The sequence below is a fragment of the Bos javanicus genome, chromosome 7, assembly GCF_032452875.1.
Source record: "Bos javanicus breed banteng chromosome 7, ARS-OSU_banteng_1.0, whole genome shotgun sequence".
Lineage (NCBI taxonomy): Eukaryota > Metazoa > Chordata > Mammalia > Artiodactyla > Bovidae > Bos > Bos javanicus.
Genome location: NC_083874.1, coordinates 65,386,236 through 65,402,454, shown reverse-complemented (window position 1 = coordinate 65,402,454; position 16,219 = coordinate 65,386,236).

Below are 16,219 nucleotides of genomic sequence, written 5' to 3'. Positions count from 1 at the left end.
TCTGGTCGCTCAGTTTTGTAGTGGCAGATCCATAGCCCAAGCCCAGTTCAGAGGGTCAAGTACAAGTAGGGGAAGCAGGGATTGAGAGTTGCCCCAGGTCTTGCTGGGGGTGGGCTGGAGGCAAGCTATGAGCTGGTTTCTGATGCCAGTGGATGAGCTGAGGCACAGAACTGCCTGTGAGGAGAGGATGGGATCCCTGGAGGAGGTGTTACCAAGTCCAAGCTTGTTCTGCTCACCGCACCACAGGCCAATGAATCCAAGAGATGAGGTATTGAGATAAGGGAGAGACTTTAATTAGGGAGCTGGCAGACCAAGAAGATGGCAGGCCAGCACCTTCAAAATAACCATCTTATTGAGGTCTAGATGCCAGGTTCTTTTATAGATCAGAGAGAAGGAAGCAATAAGGAACTAAAGTCAAAAGGCAGAATAGAGAGGGAGATGCAGTGGGTAAGCAAAGTGAAAGGGTCTTCAGTCTTGCAAAACATCTCCAAGGGAATGGCCAACCTTTGGCAGGGGTGTGTTAATCTCTTCTATTCACAGGTGGGCAGGGACAAACTTTCTTTCCCTGAGCTGAAGAAAGGCACTTTAGTTTACAGTCAGAGTCCTCCTGGCAAGCCATTGAGTATGATTATAATAATAAAAGCAACAAAAAGCAAGTCAAAGAGACAGTTTCCAACATGCAGTCAGAACTGGCTTTCTCCCTGCAATTAAGCAGGTGGCTGGAGGAAGTACCAGGGGGTCTGAAGCAGGCCCACCCTCCTCTGTCCAGGGCCTCCCTGGGTCTTAGCACATCCCACCTTGGGGTCTTGGATTTGAGGGCAAGGGGCAGTGCTCAGCCTTCCCTGGGATTCCCACCCCTGCCTCACCTGCCTGTCCAGGTGTACCTGTGTACCCTTTCACAACTCAGCTCCCCTGGGAAGGCTTTCCTGACCACTGAGGCCCAAGAGTGCCTCCGCTCCTACCTGCCCATGGAAAGGCGGTCCAGGTGCCATCTTGTAACAAGCACCCAACCCCTCAGCCCCCTGCCACATCCTAACACACGGCCAGTGTGGCGCCTCTGCCCCCTTGCTGGTCCCTAGAGTTTGCAGTGAAACCAATAGCTGTTGCTTGCCTTTCCAAATACACCCACCCAGTCTGCTCTGCCTCATGGGCTCCTTAGAGCAGGGACCCCTGGCTTAGTTGCCCTCCATCTCCCTGGCCATCTCCTGACCAGAGTCCAGGACTGTGGTCTACAGGTTCCTAGCCTCAACCCTTCAGCCTGCAAATTGCTCCTGAGCCCCTCCAACTGCCAGGCACTGTCCTAGGCACTGCAGACTGACACTCGGCTCCCTTTCTCATGGCAGAGGCAGCAGATAATTAAGCATATGATATGGATTTCCACCTCTGATTAAAAATAAAACAGAGATGAGCTGGGTGACAGTGGGGCATGACTTTGGAGAAGAAACCTGGAAGAAGTGTCTTTTGAAGATCTTGGAAGGGGGTTCCAGGCACAGCAAGAGCCAGTGCCTCAGTCCCAAGGTGAGAGCCTGTGGGTGGGGGTAAGGATGGGGATGGATGCCGTCTGGTAGGAAAATAAGGCAGGCATGGCCCAGCGGCTGAGTTCAGAGAGGTGGGCAGGGCCATATGGACGGGGTGCAGTTTGGGGTTTATTCTACAGTTGAGGATGCCCCCGGAGGGTCTCCAGCAGGGAAGTGAGGTGCTCTATTTAGCGGTACTCTCTCTGGCTGCTGCTGGTTCCATTGAAATCAATAGCAACCCCCGACCCCGCCCTCTCGCTACAAGCAATCTGAAGCTGAGAACCCTGGGGCAGAGCTGGTAGCCAGGGCGTCTGACCCGGCCAGCCTGGGGTCTGCAGAGTTAATCCTCTGGGCCCGGAGCAGCCTCTGATTAGTAGGCTCTGCCACTCCTGGCTGATAAACCCCCAGGCTGGCCTCTGGCTGGGAGCACAGTGGAGAAACCCAAGCAAGTAGAGGAGGGGTGCTCCTGGAGCACCTTAGGAGGCCTCGCCTTGCCCCTATCTCAGGAAGCGTTTCCTGGGTGGAAGCCCATGCATGCAGTGGGCACTTTCACAGCCCTGTCTGGGTTAGGGCCCCTTGTGGATTTCATGGGGTCCTACTAAGAGAAGAAAAGGCAAAATTAGGTGCGTGGCTTCAGAAGGGGTCCTGGGTGGTGGTGGGGGTGTCCTGGGTAAGTCCTATTAGCCGCATGGTGAGTGCCCCACTGATCTTGCATCAGGGGAGGAGCCTCACATACAGATGGGAAACTGAGAGCCTGAAAGTCAGAGGGAACAGAAGCGTCTCTGTGGTAGGTTTTCTGACTCCTAGTCAGTTCTCTCTCCAGCGCCTCCCCCTATCACCCACCCAAAATCCGGCTGCCCTTTCTCCTTTCCTCAGCCCACAAAGTGGGGAGGTAGCCCAGGACGTGGTGGAGACGGGTGGGCAGGAAAGGGCTCATCTTGGGGCAGTGTCACTGTTGGGGACAGGTCCTGTGTGGCCAGGACCCCCATCGCCTATCAGACATTTCAAACCTGCACATCCAACCACCTGGGTTCAGGGGTCCAAGGACCTCACTGAGGACTGAAATCTCCAGGAACAGTTTAAAATGCAGTTCCTGGCCATTCAGACCTGCAGCGTCAGAACCACTGGAAGAGGCCAGGGACTCTGTGTATTGAACATACTTGTCAGGTTCTTCCCAGAGCTACTTTGCCTGGGCTTGCTTCCAGCCTCTAGCACTCAGAGTGGAACCCTGTCTGGTTTTCCCTCTGCTTACCTCTGGAAGGTTCAGGAGACCCAACACAAGTATTAAAATAGTCATTATCCTCTGGCCACCCTTTAGAAAATGTGTGCTGGGTGCCAACACGGTCCTGTGGGCCAGGTGAGGGAGACTGTCGTTCCCAAGGACACATGAGGAGACTGGGGTCCTGAGAGCATTCGAGATCACCCAGCTAGTAACCATCAAGACTACGATGTGAATCTAAGGCCATCTGATTCCAGAGTGTGTGTATTTAGGCCATTCTGTCCTTTTCCCAGTGACACGCACTGAACAACTCCTATGTGCAGGGGGAAGGGGAACCTGGCCCCTTCCACTCCACCCTGTCTCTGTGAGGACTGAATCATGTTGGGTAAGTGACTCTGGAAACTGTAAAGCGCCCTCCACCACAGAGTTTGTGTGTGTGTTCAGTGGCTCAGTCATGTCCCACTCTTTGTGACTCCATGGACTGTAGCCAACCAGGCTCCTCTGTCCATGGGATTCTCCAGCAGGAGTACTGGGGTGGGTTGCCATTTCCTCCTCCAGGGGATCTTTCTGATCCAGGGATCGAACCCTTGTCTCCGGCGTCTTCTGCATTGCAGGCAGATTCTTTACCGCTGAGTTACTGGAGAAGCCCCTCCACTACAGAGAGATCTTGTTAACCATGCAGCTCTCATCATGCCTCATTCACAGCCTGACTGGGCTGGGGAGAGCTGTCTCTGGCAGGGGGCCTCAGGGTAACCTGAAGAACTTGTTAAAATGCAGATTGCCAGGCCTCACCCCCAGGGCTTCTGATTCAGTTGGTCAAGGCAGGGTGCATTTTTGACAACCACTCAGGTTCTCTGTGGCAGGTGGTTTGAAGGTCACACTTTAAGACTCACACACTGACAAAGACTAATGTCAGGAGAAGGGCATAGAATCTGGTGAGCTAAGTCTCAGATGATGCAAATTAAGACTTTCTTCTCAGAAAAATGGACAAACCCACCTACAGCCAAGATTTGGTAGTTTCAGGGGCTCCTGGATCCTTGAAAGTCAGCCATGGGTTCTAGCCCCCAGTGCATCAGTAAGAACCATCCACTGCTCTAAACGCCTGGCCTAGGCTCTCAGGTCACCTCTGCTGTGCAGCCTCCACAGACCTCTCGGCAAAGTCGCTTCTCCCCTGCGCTGTGCTCCCACAACACTTGGTGAGAACATAACTCCAGCAGGAGAGCTGTTCACGTATCTGTCTCTGCTCCTGGGCTGTGCGCTTGTGGGCAGTCATTTTTCTTCTCCCTCCGGGCACTTCTGAGTTTGGGCAGAACCATGTGATTTACTGTAGCCAGAAATGCTGGTGGGACTTCCCTGGTGGTCCAGTGGTTAAGAATCTGCATGCCAATGAAGGGGACATGATTCGATCCCTGTTCTGGGAAGATTCCACATTCCCTGGAGCAACGAAGTCTGTGCACCACAGCTACTGAAGCCCACACACGCTACAGCCTGTGCTCTGTAAAAGAGAAGCCGCCACAATGAGAAGCCTGCGCATCGCAACTAGAAAGCAGCATCCGCTCACCACAACTAGAGAAAGTCTGAGGGCAGCAATGAAGATTCAGTGCAGCCCAAAGTACATAAATAAATAAATATTAATTAAAAAAAATGCTGGCGACACAAACTTTCCAAGTGAGTGTCTGCTTTGCTGCTGACCCTGCAAATGCATGTCGAGGTGGAGGGCCCGCCAGTTGCTGTCCCTGGCTGACTGGGTGAACAGAAACTCCTGCCCACCCGCACTGGACATGCAGCGTGAGTGCGAACTAAATCTTTATTGCCCTAAGTACAGGGACGTTGATTATTGCTGCCTAACCTAACCTGGCTTGTCCCAGTGGCACTTTAAAGGCAGAGCCCCTCTCCGCCAAGTTTCGGGTCTCCTGTTCCTGGCACGGGCTGGCGCAGAGTAGGTGCTCAAAACTCACAGCAGCTACCGTTTATTAAGAACTTTCTAAGTGCCAGGCAGTGTTCTTCGTTATCTCATTGAATGCTTTTCTCTTAGGCCAGCTGCGGCATGCAAAGTGCTCTACACAGTGCCTGGCATGTAGCAAGTGCTCTGGTAGCTATTATTTCTAATTAGGATGCTTCTCTACCTCAGATGAAAGTCATCTGAAGGAACGAGCCAGTGGTGAAGGGTGGTTTGAACTAGTAACTGGGACAAAGTTTCTGGGGACACAGTAGGGGCTGAAAAGGAAACTTGTCTCTTTATTTTGGTGTCCCCAACCAACATTGGTGGTCAGCTTCTGTCTGCTGAGACTCTACTGGGTGCTCGGTTCTGTGCAAGATGCATTACACACATTGGCTTATTTAATCCATGCTGGACCCCTCGAGAGAGCTGCTGTTATTCACCCCCATTTTACAGATGAGGAAACTGAGGCCCAGGCCCAAGGAAGTCAAAGCTCACTGTAAGAAGAGGCAGAGCCAGGGTACTGGCTGATTCTAAAGCCTGGGATGTGAACCTCTCACTACACGTGCTTCCCTTCCTTAGGGAAAAAAGAGGAAGCAAGAGAGCGGCCGAGCCCAGGCCCTGGGCTTCTCGTCCAGCACTCTTTCTCCTCTCCAACGTCTCCGCTCTTACTGGAGAGGTGTGAAAAGGGCACACGCATCCACCCGCACCAAAAGAAAACCAGTCAAGGAAAGCCTCAGTGGCCGCAGGCGGCCCCTCCCCGCCCAGTGCCTGCAGCAGCCCTCCCCACGCCAGCACAGACTCCATGTCACCACCGTGATTGGTAGACTAAACAGCTGGAGCGGAGCCGGCCTCCTCGCTCCCTCTCGCCAGGGCGGCCAGGGGGCTTTCAAAGACCAGCCTCGGCTGCTATCTCCCACATCAGCCCCAGCAGCATTTAGCCACTTTCTTCAAACACCCAGCCAGGGCATGATGGTTAATGTCAAATCTGGCAGCAAGTCATAACCTATAGGGCTGGGACATTTATCACGGCCCCAGGGCCCCTGGGGACTTCAAAGGGGCCTGAGGGTGGGGGTGGGGAGGGGGCTTCAAGCAAGGCTTTTCTTCCACCCAGAGCCTCAGATTCCTCAGTGCTGGAGGGACCAAGGAGCTACCCTGGTTGGTCAGCCCAAATAATAATAATAATATATATTTTTTTTTTAATAATATTTTTAAAAACCAATAAATATCAATGACTAAAGTAGCTGTTTTGTATTAAGGAATTATTACCTCCATGGCCACCTTGTAGAGCATTTATTGTTATTTTAATCCTGGTTTTTAGAGGTCAGGAAATGGGGCACAGAGAGGCTAAGCCACTTGCCTAAAGTCACACAGATAGTGAAAAAAAAAGCATCAACAATAGTGTCTGTCATTTATGGAGTGATTACTAGGTGCCAGGTTCTCTGTGTGTTACCTCATCTGGTCCTGGGAGTACTTTCTGAGATAAGCATTATTTTCTCATTTCAGAGGTGGGAAAACAGTCTGAGATGTGAGGTGGCTTTTTCCAGGTGACACAGCTGGTAAGTGGCGGAGCTGGGATTCAAGAGCAGACCTTCTGCTCCAAACCCGGCTCCCAGTCAAGGCCTGGTCCAGTCTCCGGGGGCCAGGGGGCTGCGTCCCCAGCGGCAGCCCTTCCTCCTCCTTGTCAAGGCCTCTGTCAGGCCTCAAAAAGCAGGAGGGGAGCCCTGCTGTCAGATCCCAGGCCTGTTGGGGATCCTTGGGGTATTCTGGCACCTTCCACCTGGAGAACTCAAGGTTCTCTGGGGGCAAGGTGGAGAAATGGAAGGGCAGGTGCTGTGCCTCCATCTAGCTGTCGGCCCACGTCTGGGATGGCAAGGGCTTCTTGCATGCAGGGGCTCCCCAAGGCTTTTTCTGGCGCTTGCCTGAGAGCAGGGTAGTCCCAGCAGGTGTGGGGAGAATGGTGTGGGGCTTCACTCCCTAGCTGGAGTTCTGCCTCAAGTCAAATTCTAGTGTTCAGAGAGAGTTCTGCCTAAGATGGGGGTGAGTTTCATTACAAGGCTTCCTGGGGCCATTGAACAAATTGACCGAATTTCACAAACGCTATGTTACACTCACAAAACCCAGCCATCCCAGTGCCGCTGAGAGAGGGCAGAATTGAATGAGTGTTTGAATCAAGGTGCAGAAAGGGTCCCTGCTCACAAGGATTAAGCTCCCTCTATGAGGCTATATGTGGCAAGCATCCCATAGGACAATGCTCCAAACGGCTTCCTGGAGGAGGTGATGTCTGGGCTGAAAGGAGATGGGGATAAGGCCAATATATATATATATACCTCCTTAGATGAGACCCACCTACATTATGGAGAGTAATCTGCTTTACTCAAAGTCTCTGATTTAAATATCATTCATAACATCTAGGCTGGTGTTTCACCAAACAACTGGGCACCATAGACTAGCCATGTTGACATATAAAATTAACCATCAGAAAGGATGACTATATTAACAAAAATTATATGATTACCCTTCTATGAGGTACCCGGAGTAGTCAAATTCACAGAGACAGAAGGCTGAATGTGTGGTTACCAGGGGCTGAGGAGAGGGAGAAATGGGGAGTTCTTATTTATTAGGTGTACAGTTTCAGTTTGGGTTAGTGAAAAAGTCCTGGAGATGGATGGTGGTGATAGCTGCACAAAAATGTGAAAGTACTTAGTGGTACGGTATGGTTAAAATGGTAAATTTTTTTTATGGTAAAATTTTATGTTATGTATATTTTTCCCCAATTAAAAAAAAATTAACCATCACAGGTGGGCTTCCCTGGTAGCTCAGTGGTAAAGAATCTGCTTGCAATGCAGAAGACCCCAGTTTGATCCCTGGGTTGGGAAGATCCCCTGGAGAAGGGATAGGCTACCCACTCCAGTATTCTTGGGCTTCCCTGATATCTTAGACGGTAAAGAATCCGCCTGCAATGCAGGAGACCTAGGTTCGATCCCTGGGTTGGGAAGATCCCCTGGAGGAGGGCATGGCAACCCACTCCAGTATTCTTGCCTGGAGAATCCCCATGGACAGAGGAACCTGGCAGGCTACAGTCCATGGGGTCGCAAAGAGTCGGACACAACTGAGAGACTAAGCACCGTACAGCACAACCATCACAGGAAGTAAGGACCTGAGCGGCAAAGGGTGATGTGGAGGCAAGGCTCCTTGTGAATGAAGTGGATTCCTTAATTGCTCACCCACCAGACGGTTAATGTGAAGCCCACAGGTGCCAGCATTGTCCTAGGGTTGGGGAGACAGCAGTCAATGACTACGAAGACAAGTTCTGTGATTTGCTCAAGGTCACACCATAACCCAATGGCAGAGTAGGGGCTGAAATCCAGGTCCGTCCAATGACCAGGTCATTCGTGGGGGCACTGGCTAGAAAGGACACATAGAATCCTTTTGCCCCAAGAAACCTGATGGTGAAACAAAGGAGAAAGAGGAAGTGGTAGCTTGATGGAGAAAAAGAACTGGGGAGGGTTTTCTTCGGAGAATGAGGAAAACTGGAGAATGTTTGTGGACCTCAGAGTTTGCAGAGAGGGAGGGAGAAAGGGCAGTGTGGGTGGCTGAGGGAGTCGTGGTTGAAAAGCAGCACATGAAGAAGCAGGGAAATCTTGAAGAGAGGTGCAGGGCAGCGGCAGCCCTTTGGGGCCAAGCCTTCCCCTCAGTCAGGTAGAAACGCTGGGGGCAAGCCAGGGCTGGGCCTGACGAGAAGGGACCTAGCGAAGGGATGTGAGAAGTACAGGGTGGGAGCACGGGCTCCAGAGTCAGAGGGATGTAGCCTCAGAGTTCAAGTCTTGGCTCTTTTCTTTTCGCTGCACCATGTGGCATGTTGTTCTTAGTTCCCTGACCAGCAATCAAACTCGTGCCCCCTGCACGGGGAACAGTCTTAGCCACTGGACCACCAGGGAAGTCCTTCAAGTCACCACTCTTACTGCCCCAAACTCTCAGCAGTGAATGTCTCAGAGCAGGGAGGAGAATGAGAGGCTCATGGGAAGAGTTTCACTTTATTTTTCCTACCCTTTGATTGGAAAACTGACACCACTTTGTGATCTGCAAAGATCTTTCCGTTGTGAAAAAAAAAAAACAAAACCCACCAATCTGTATTTTCTGCTTACTTCAAAGGCGGGCAAATGAGATATGTGTGAGAAAGTCCTTTCTGACATGTAAATTGTGAGAAAACAAATGAGAGAAAATAGCAGCATTATCATTGGTGGAGGACTTTTTCAACGATGCAAAGAGGTTTCAGAAATTTCCAGGATTGAACCCCACACTTGCTCCTAGCTGCTTATTACACTTGTCAACTCATTCAACAATGTATACAGAGGGCCTACTGTGTGCCAGGCCTTGTACTAGGTGCTGACAATAGAGAAGTGAGTAAAACAGAGAAAGCAGCTGCTCCCACTAAACTTACATTTGATGGGAGAGAACAAACAAGCAAGTAAATATCTACTAAGCTAGGGAGTGATAAATACTGTTAAAAAATATAGGAGGGCATGTAGTCAGAGAAGGTTCTATTTTAGATTGGGTAGTCAGGGAAGGCTTCCCTGAGGAAGTGACATTGGCCAGATCCTTAAATGAATTGAGAGGGCTAAACCAAGAGAATGTCATGGAGAATAATCCAGGCAGAGAGAACACCAAAGGAAAGGCCCAGAGGTGGGAACTTACTAGGCAGACATCATTCATGTCCCCGACCTTCAACCATACTCTCATCCATCCATCCATCCACTCACCCACCTATTCACCTGTCTAGTCATTCTGTTTATCTCTGCTTCCATCCACCTATCTATCTATCCATCCATTCACCTCTCCCATTCATCCATCAATGTATCCATCATCTATCCACCCATCCGTCAATACAGTATGTACTGGGGATCTGTTATCTATATACCAAGTCAGTCATGGAGAGGCATGGGGGAGACTTCATGAAGAATTAGAGGCTATCTCTACTGATATGGAGAGACAAGTGCAAACCATTCGTGTATGGGATGGTAGTTGAGAGTGTGTCCTCTGTCACTCACCACACACTTTTGCTAAGGAAGCTCTCTCAGTGATTTCTCATTCTCATAGTTTTAGGAAATCTTGGTTAGTTTCACAGCTCAAGTCTCAACCTCCTTCTCTATGAAGTTTCTGGTCCTTCCTATTAGAATTTACCACCCTTTCTAGTTTGGATCTTTATTCTGCACTCTAATGCTCCATCCTCTTTGGAGTTCCTTGTATAAATCCAAGTCTCTACCATTGGTTCAGGGTAAAAATTGATTCATCCATAGGCTAACACTTACTGAATGCTTAACTACATGTTTGGCATTGTGCAAAGCATATTTTTAATATATTCATTACTCAAAACACACAGAAGGGGGTCTGCTCTCCCAGGAGGGACTTGCTATTATCAGCCCATTTACAGTTGAGGGAAAACTGAGGCAAAGAGAATTAAAATGACTCATCCATGTCACAAGCTAGTAAGTGGCAGAGCTGGAACCTAAACCGGGCCTTTCCAACTGCTAAGTCCGTCTCTTAAATTCTGCACCACTTACTGCCTTAGTCAACGCCCCCACCCCTCAACACACATCCTGTGCACTGAGTGAGCAGAAGGAAGAACTAAACACCCAGCCCCAGGGTCAGACTGCTGGTTTGAATCACACCTTTATGTTTTGTGACCTTGTCCCTGGTTAAGTCAATTCACCTCTCTGTGTTTCATTGGTTTTGTCTGTGGGGATAGGGGGATAATCACAGTACCTATCTTATAGGTCTATTGTGATGCAGCATGATGATTCATGTTGAATGAAGGTGTAGAGGTGCCTGGCACACGGTCTAAATTAGCACTGCATTTTATCTAATATAGCTTGCAATCTCAGTTTTCTCACAGTTTGGCTTCTTTGTTGTTTCGCAGCTTGCCTATCATATTTCATCATCCTTACTTTGCACTATTTGATGGAGATGGGCCCTAAAAGCATCTGAAGCTTTGTCTCTGGAACTTCTAAACTGGGCCAGAAGCCTGCAAGAAGAGGAGCAGATTTGAAGAGGAACGTGGAGTGACTCACTGGGTGGGGGTGGTAGAGCAAGAGGCCCCCGTTACCAGCCCTCTCTGGGAAGGTTGGGGGGGGGGGTCGGGCTGAGCAGGCAGGCGGCACTTATCTGCCCCTCCCCAGGGACCCGCGTCAGCCGGGCCTTCAGACCTTCCAGGGCCTCCCCGTAAATCACCCTGGATGATTTATAGGGAGACGCCCAGTCCGCTAATCCAGTAAACAGGATAAGCAGGGTCCAGCTGGATTTATGGGCTGCCAGAAGGGCCTTTCGCTGAAGGAGATGTGTGCACTGTGACCCCTCTCCCGACCGCTGGCCTACAGCACCCCGATGAGCAGGGCTCACACTGCCTGCGTTCCGGGCCTCACTCTGCTCCTTCAGCTGCTGTTGGTGAGCTTGGGCTGGTGCCTTCCCCTCTCTGGGTCCCAGGTCCCTGAGGGCCAGGTGTTCACTGGGCAGTTGGCATGCAGTCAGCATGGAAGGGAGCTGGAGGGACTGTCCCCCAAGGGGCCCAGCTTTGGAGCACAGGGATGCAGCTCACAGGTGCCAGAGCCAGATTGGCGTGTGTTCAGATTCTGGCCCTGATGTTTCCTAAATAAGCCTTCTCTGAGCCTTCATTCCCGCATTCGTAAAATGGCAATAATACTGATACATTTTCCATAGAGTTGTTACTATACTAATAGAATGAGGGAATCCTACAAAGCGCTCACACAGCACCTGGCCTTTAGGAAAGGGTCTATAACTGTTAGCAAATCACGATTATATCACACGGATAAGTGCACAACTATATCTCATGGAGATATCATGGAGATTCTTATGAATTAGCTTTGTTGTGCTCCTGGGAAACCAGGAGGAACCATAGGTCCCTCAAGGCAGAGGATGGGTAACCATGAGTGAGCAGCAGAAGTTAAGATATGACAGAGGCAGACCCAGTGTTCACATAGCAACATGGATGGATCTTAAAAGTAGAGTGGAAAAAAGATACAGCCGTGACACAGCACCCGTACAGATTCGATGCAATTCCTATAAAAATCTCAGCAGTATTTTTTGATACAGAAATAGAAAAGCCCATCCTCAAATTCATATGGAACTTCAAAGGATCCCAAATAGCCAAAAACAATCATAAAAAAGAAGAACAAAGCTGAAAGTCTCACACTTCTTGATTTCAGAACATACTACAAAGCCATGATAATCAAAAACAGTTGTGAGACTGGCATAAAAGATAGAAGCCAAAGGAACAGAAAAGAGATCCCAGAAATAAACCCTTGTACCTATGGTTAACTGATTTTCCAAGGTGCCAAGACCAATCAGTAGGAAAAGGACAGTTTTCTCTACAAATGGTACTGGAAAAACTGGATAGCCACATGCAACAGAATGAAGTTGGCCCCATACCTCATACTGTGTACAAAAATTAACTCAAAACGGATCAAAACCTAAATTTAGGAGCTAAAACTATGAAACTCTTAGAAGAATACGCTGAGGGAAAATCTTCATGGCAATTAATTTTTTAATGTAACATCAAAAGCATAGGCTTTGCACATATGAAAGAAGATAAATTGGACTTCATTAAAAACTTTTGTATATCAAAATACACCATCAAGAGAGTGAAAAGGAAGCCCACAGAGAGGAGAGAATATTTGCAAATCATATATCTGATAAGGGATTAATATTCAGAATACATGAAGAACTCCTAAAACTCATCAGTAAAAACATAACCAAACTGAAAACCCGGCAAACGGCCCAAACAGACATTTCTCCGAGATGATATACAAATGGCTGATAAGCACTTGAAAGCATACTCAGCATCATTAGTCATCAGATAAATGTAAATTGAAACCACAGTGAGGTACCACTTCACACTCACTAGGATGGCTACTTTTTAAAAACCAAAACCAAACCAAACCGGGAAAATAACAAGTGTTGACAAAGACGTGGAGAAATCTGAACCCTTCTGCATTGCTGGTGGGAATGTAAAATGGCCCAGCTACTGTGGAAAACTGTTGGCAGTTCCTAAAATCTTAAACATTGAATTCCAACATGAACAGCAATTCAACTCCTAGATACATACCCAAAACAATTGAAAACAGAAACTGCAAGAGATACTTGTACACCAATGTTCATAGCAGCAATATTTACAACAGCCAAAAGGTGGAAAAAGGCAAGTATCTGTCAAATAAATGGATGAACAAAAGATGATTTATACATACAATGGAATATTATTCAGTCATAAAAAAGGAATGATACATGCTATAATACAGGTGAAACTTGAAAGCGCTACACTAAAGGAAGTAAACAGACGCAGAAGGGCAAATATTGTATGATTCCACTCACGTGAGCTATCTAGAATAGGCAAATTCATAGGGACAGAGGGTAGGTTAGTGGTTACCAGGAGTGGGGGGAGGGGAGAATGGGGGTTTTGCTCATGAGGACAGAGTTTCCTTAGGGTGATGGAAAAGTTTTAGAGACTGATAGTAGGGATGGTTACACAACATCATGAATGCACTTAATGTACATTTTTAATTGTGCTTAAAAAATTGTATATTTCAATTGTATTTAATGTACATTTTTTAAACCGTACATTTAAAAATGGTTAAAACAGTAAACTTTATATTATCTATTTATTACAATAAACATGCCCAAAACAACCAGGCATATTTAATTTTTAAAAAATGGGTACATTAAACCAATGGGATGCTTCCTCTGTATGTGCTGTGTGTTTGTGTGGGTGGGTCAGTGGGTGGGGGACAGGAATGGGCAAAGAGGATGAAAAGGAATAGAGAAAGTAAATATGTAAAATCCAGGGAGCCGGGATCAATGGAAAGAAGGGTATTAACTTGGTGCTTTGAATTTGAGGTCTAAGAAATAAGCATGCAAATTCACCCTAGAGACAGAACAATGGATAATAAGGCCCAAAATACCGGGCCACAGGGTGGGCATATAGATATCCATTGTATTATTCTTCTCGGTTTATGTTTGAAATTTTCATAAAAAAAGTCAAAATAGTGGACCTTCAGGGCTGGAATTCGTAGAGCACAGGGAGGCCAGGGGATTTAAACTCAGAGACTGACCCACACCCACTCACTTTCTCACTTGTGTATTAGTATTTGGACAGAGTAACAGAGATTTGATGAAGAGTTACCTTGTCAGGAAAATGGGTATAGTAACACTTTATGTCTGGAAAATCCCATGGACGGAGGAGCCTGGTGGGCCGCAGTCCATGGGGTCGGTAAGAGTCAGATAAGACTCAGCGACTTCACTTTCACTTTTCACTTTCATGCATTGGAGAGGGAAATGGCAACCCACTCCAGTGTTCTTGCCTGGAGAATCCCAGGAACGAGGGGCCTCGTGGGCTGCTGTCTATGGGGTCTCACAGAGTCAGACACGACTGAAGTGACTTAGCAGCAGCAGCAGCAACACTTTATGCCAGGTGGAGGGTGTTTTGTGATTTGTTTTTATGCGTGGCTACTCTGCTTCCCCCAGGGGCTGTGGCCAGGAGCCATTCAGGGAAGTCCATGGTGAATGGCAGGGCACCAGGTCAATACAACGTTTAGATGTTTGAAAGAGGGCCCTGCATGTATCCTAGTGGGCTTCATGGAGGTGGTGGTGGCAGTGCGTGCCCTGGTCTTGAGGATACATGTGAAGTGGACAGGTGGAGAGGAGAAGGAAGGATAGGACCAAAACACTTGGCAGCTGGAATTAAAGTGACAGATGAGGGCAAAGAAAAGCCTGGACTGGGAGGAAGGAGGGAAGGGGAGAAAGGAGGCAGAGGAAGAGGGAACAAAAGGGAGTGGCTCACAGGAGGGGCCTGGTCCATAGGGCACTGCCAACCAGGCCCAGGCACTTATTTGTTGATTCATTCACTTGTTCATTCATTCAATGTGTATTGAGCCCATGTATGTACCAGATACTCTGCTAGGGAATAGGGATACAGCAGTAAACAAGCCAGGGTTCCTGCCCTCGAAGGGCTGATGTTTACTAGGAGACAGATGTTACAAACAAATAACCATGAAATAAAATAACCTCTGATGGTGACCAAAACCTCAGTGCTGAAGGAAAGAAACAGCGTGTAGGGGACCCGTTTGTTTGGGGGTGGCCAGGATAGGCCTTCAAAAGATGATGTTTAAGACGAGGCCTGAAGGTTATGAGGGACCAGCCTTGTGAAAAGCAGGGAACAAACCCTCTAGGCAGAAGGCACAGCTGCAAGTCCCTTCTGGTGAAGGAGAACTTCAGAGGTGGAGGCACTGGTTGCCATGGTGACTTTGGGCCTGGCAGCATCAGGTGCCTCTGCTCAGATAGCACATCCCTTTTGTCTTAACTTTACTTCTAGAAAGTTCCCCTGCAGGATCTCTCGATCCATTACACAAATGGGGAAACAACCCCAGAGAGGGGCTTCCCTAAGGTTACAGCTTGCCCCGTGGGGGAATCTGGTTGTCCGGAAGCCATTTAGATTCTTTCCTTCTCCTTTTATGAAACGGAAAATATTCTCATCTGGACATGGCCTTGAGAGGCCTGGACAAGAGGGAGATGGCACAAACCTGGTGACCTGGCTTCCCATGTGCTGTGGGGGGTGTGACCCTGGAGCCCATGGACTCAGGATTTGGGGACAACTCGGCTGCTTCTGTGAGATAGAAACACCAGAAGCACAGACATCCTGGGAGTTAATCTGAACCACAACTACATGGGAGGATTTTCTTTTCTTTTCCAGAAAAGACCTGGGGTTTGGGAGGGGGATGGGGACAGCCAGCAGAGCTGTTTTCACAGAACTTAGAGGCCCCCTGGGGAAGGGGAGCAGCAGAACTGAGAAGCGCTGAAGGACAGAAGTGGGTCAGTGGTGGGTGGACACTTCAGGAAGGCAGATTTCAGCCCAGTACCAGACTGCGCTTTCTGACTCCTCGCTGCATCAGTGGTGGAGGCCCATTGCTAGAGTATTCAAGATGCCAACTCACCGTCCATTAGGATGACTAGGGAAAGTGGATTTCTCAGATATTTTCCAACCTGGAGTCTAGGACTATACAGGTTTAGAAAGATTGAGGGCAAGAGGATAAGAGGGCAGCAGAGGATGAGATGGTTAGATAGCATCACATGAGTCTGAGCAAACTCCAGGAGATACTGAAGATAGGGAAGCCTCGCACGTTGCAGTTAATGGGGTCACAAAGAGTTGGACACAACTTAGAGACTAAACAACATAAAATTAGTAACATAACCACTGAATAGGAGTTGAATTAGTCACTGAATAAATGATCCCTTCAACCCATTCCTACGGTTCTGAGTTGCTTGTTTGACCCACAAAAAGTATGTCATAACAGCTTCAAATACCTTCAAGTCTCAGATTTGTTCTGGGGAAGATGCATTGGCTGGAAGTAACAGCCTCAAGCATTTCTTTTCCTTCCATCATGGGTTTCAAAAAAATTTTCCTGAGCACTCACTATGTTCTGGGTTAAGCAACAGGCCCCGAATTCTCACCACGGCCTGTGAGAGGTTCTGTAGTGT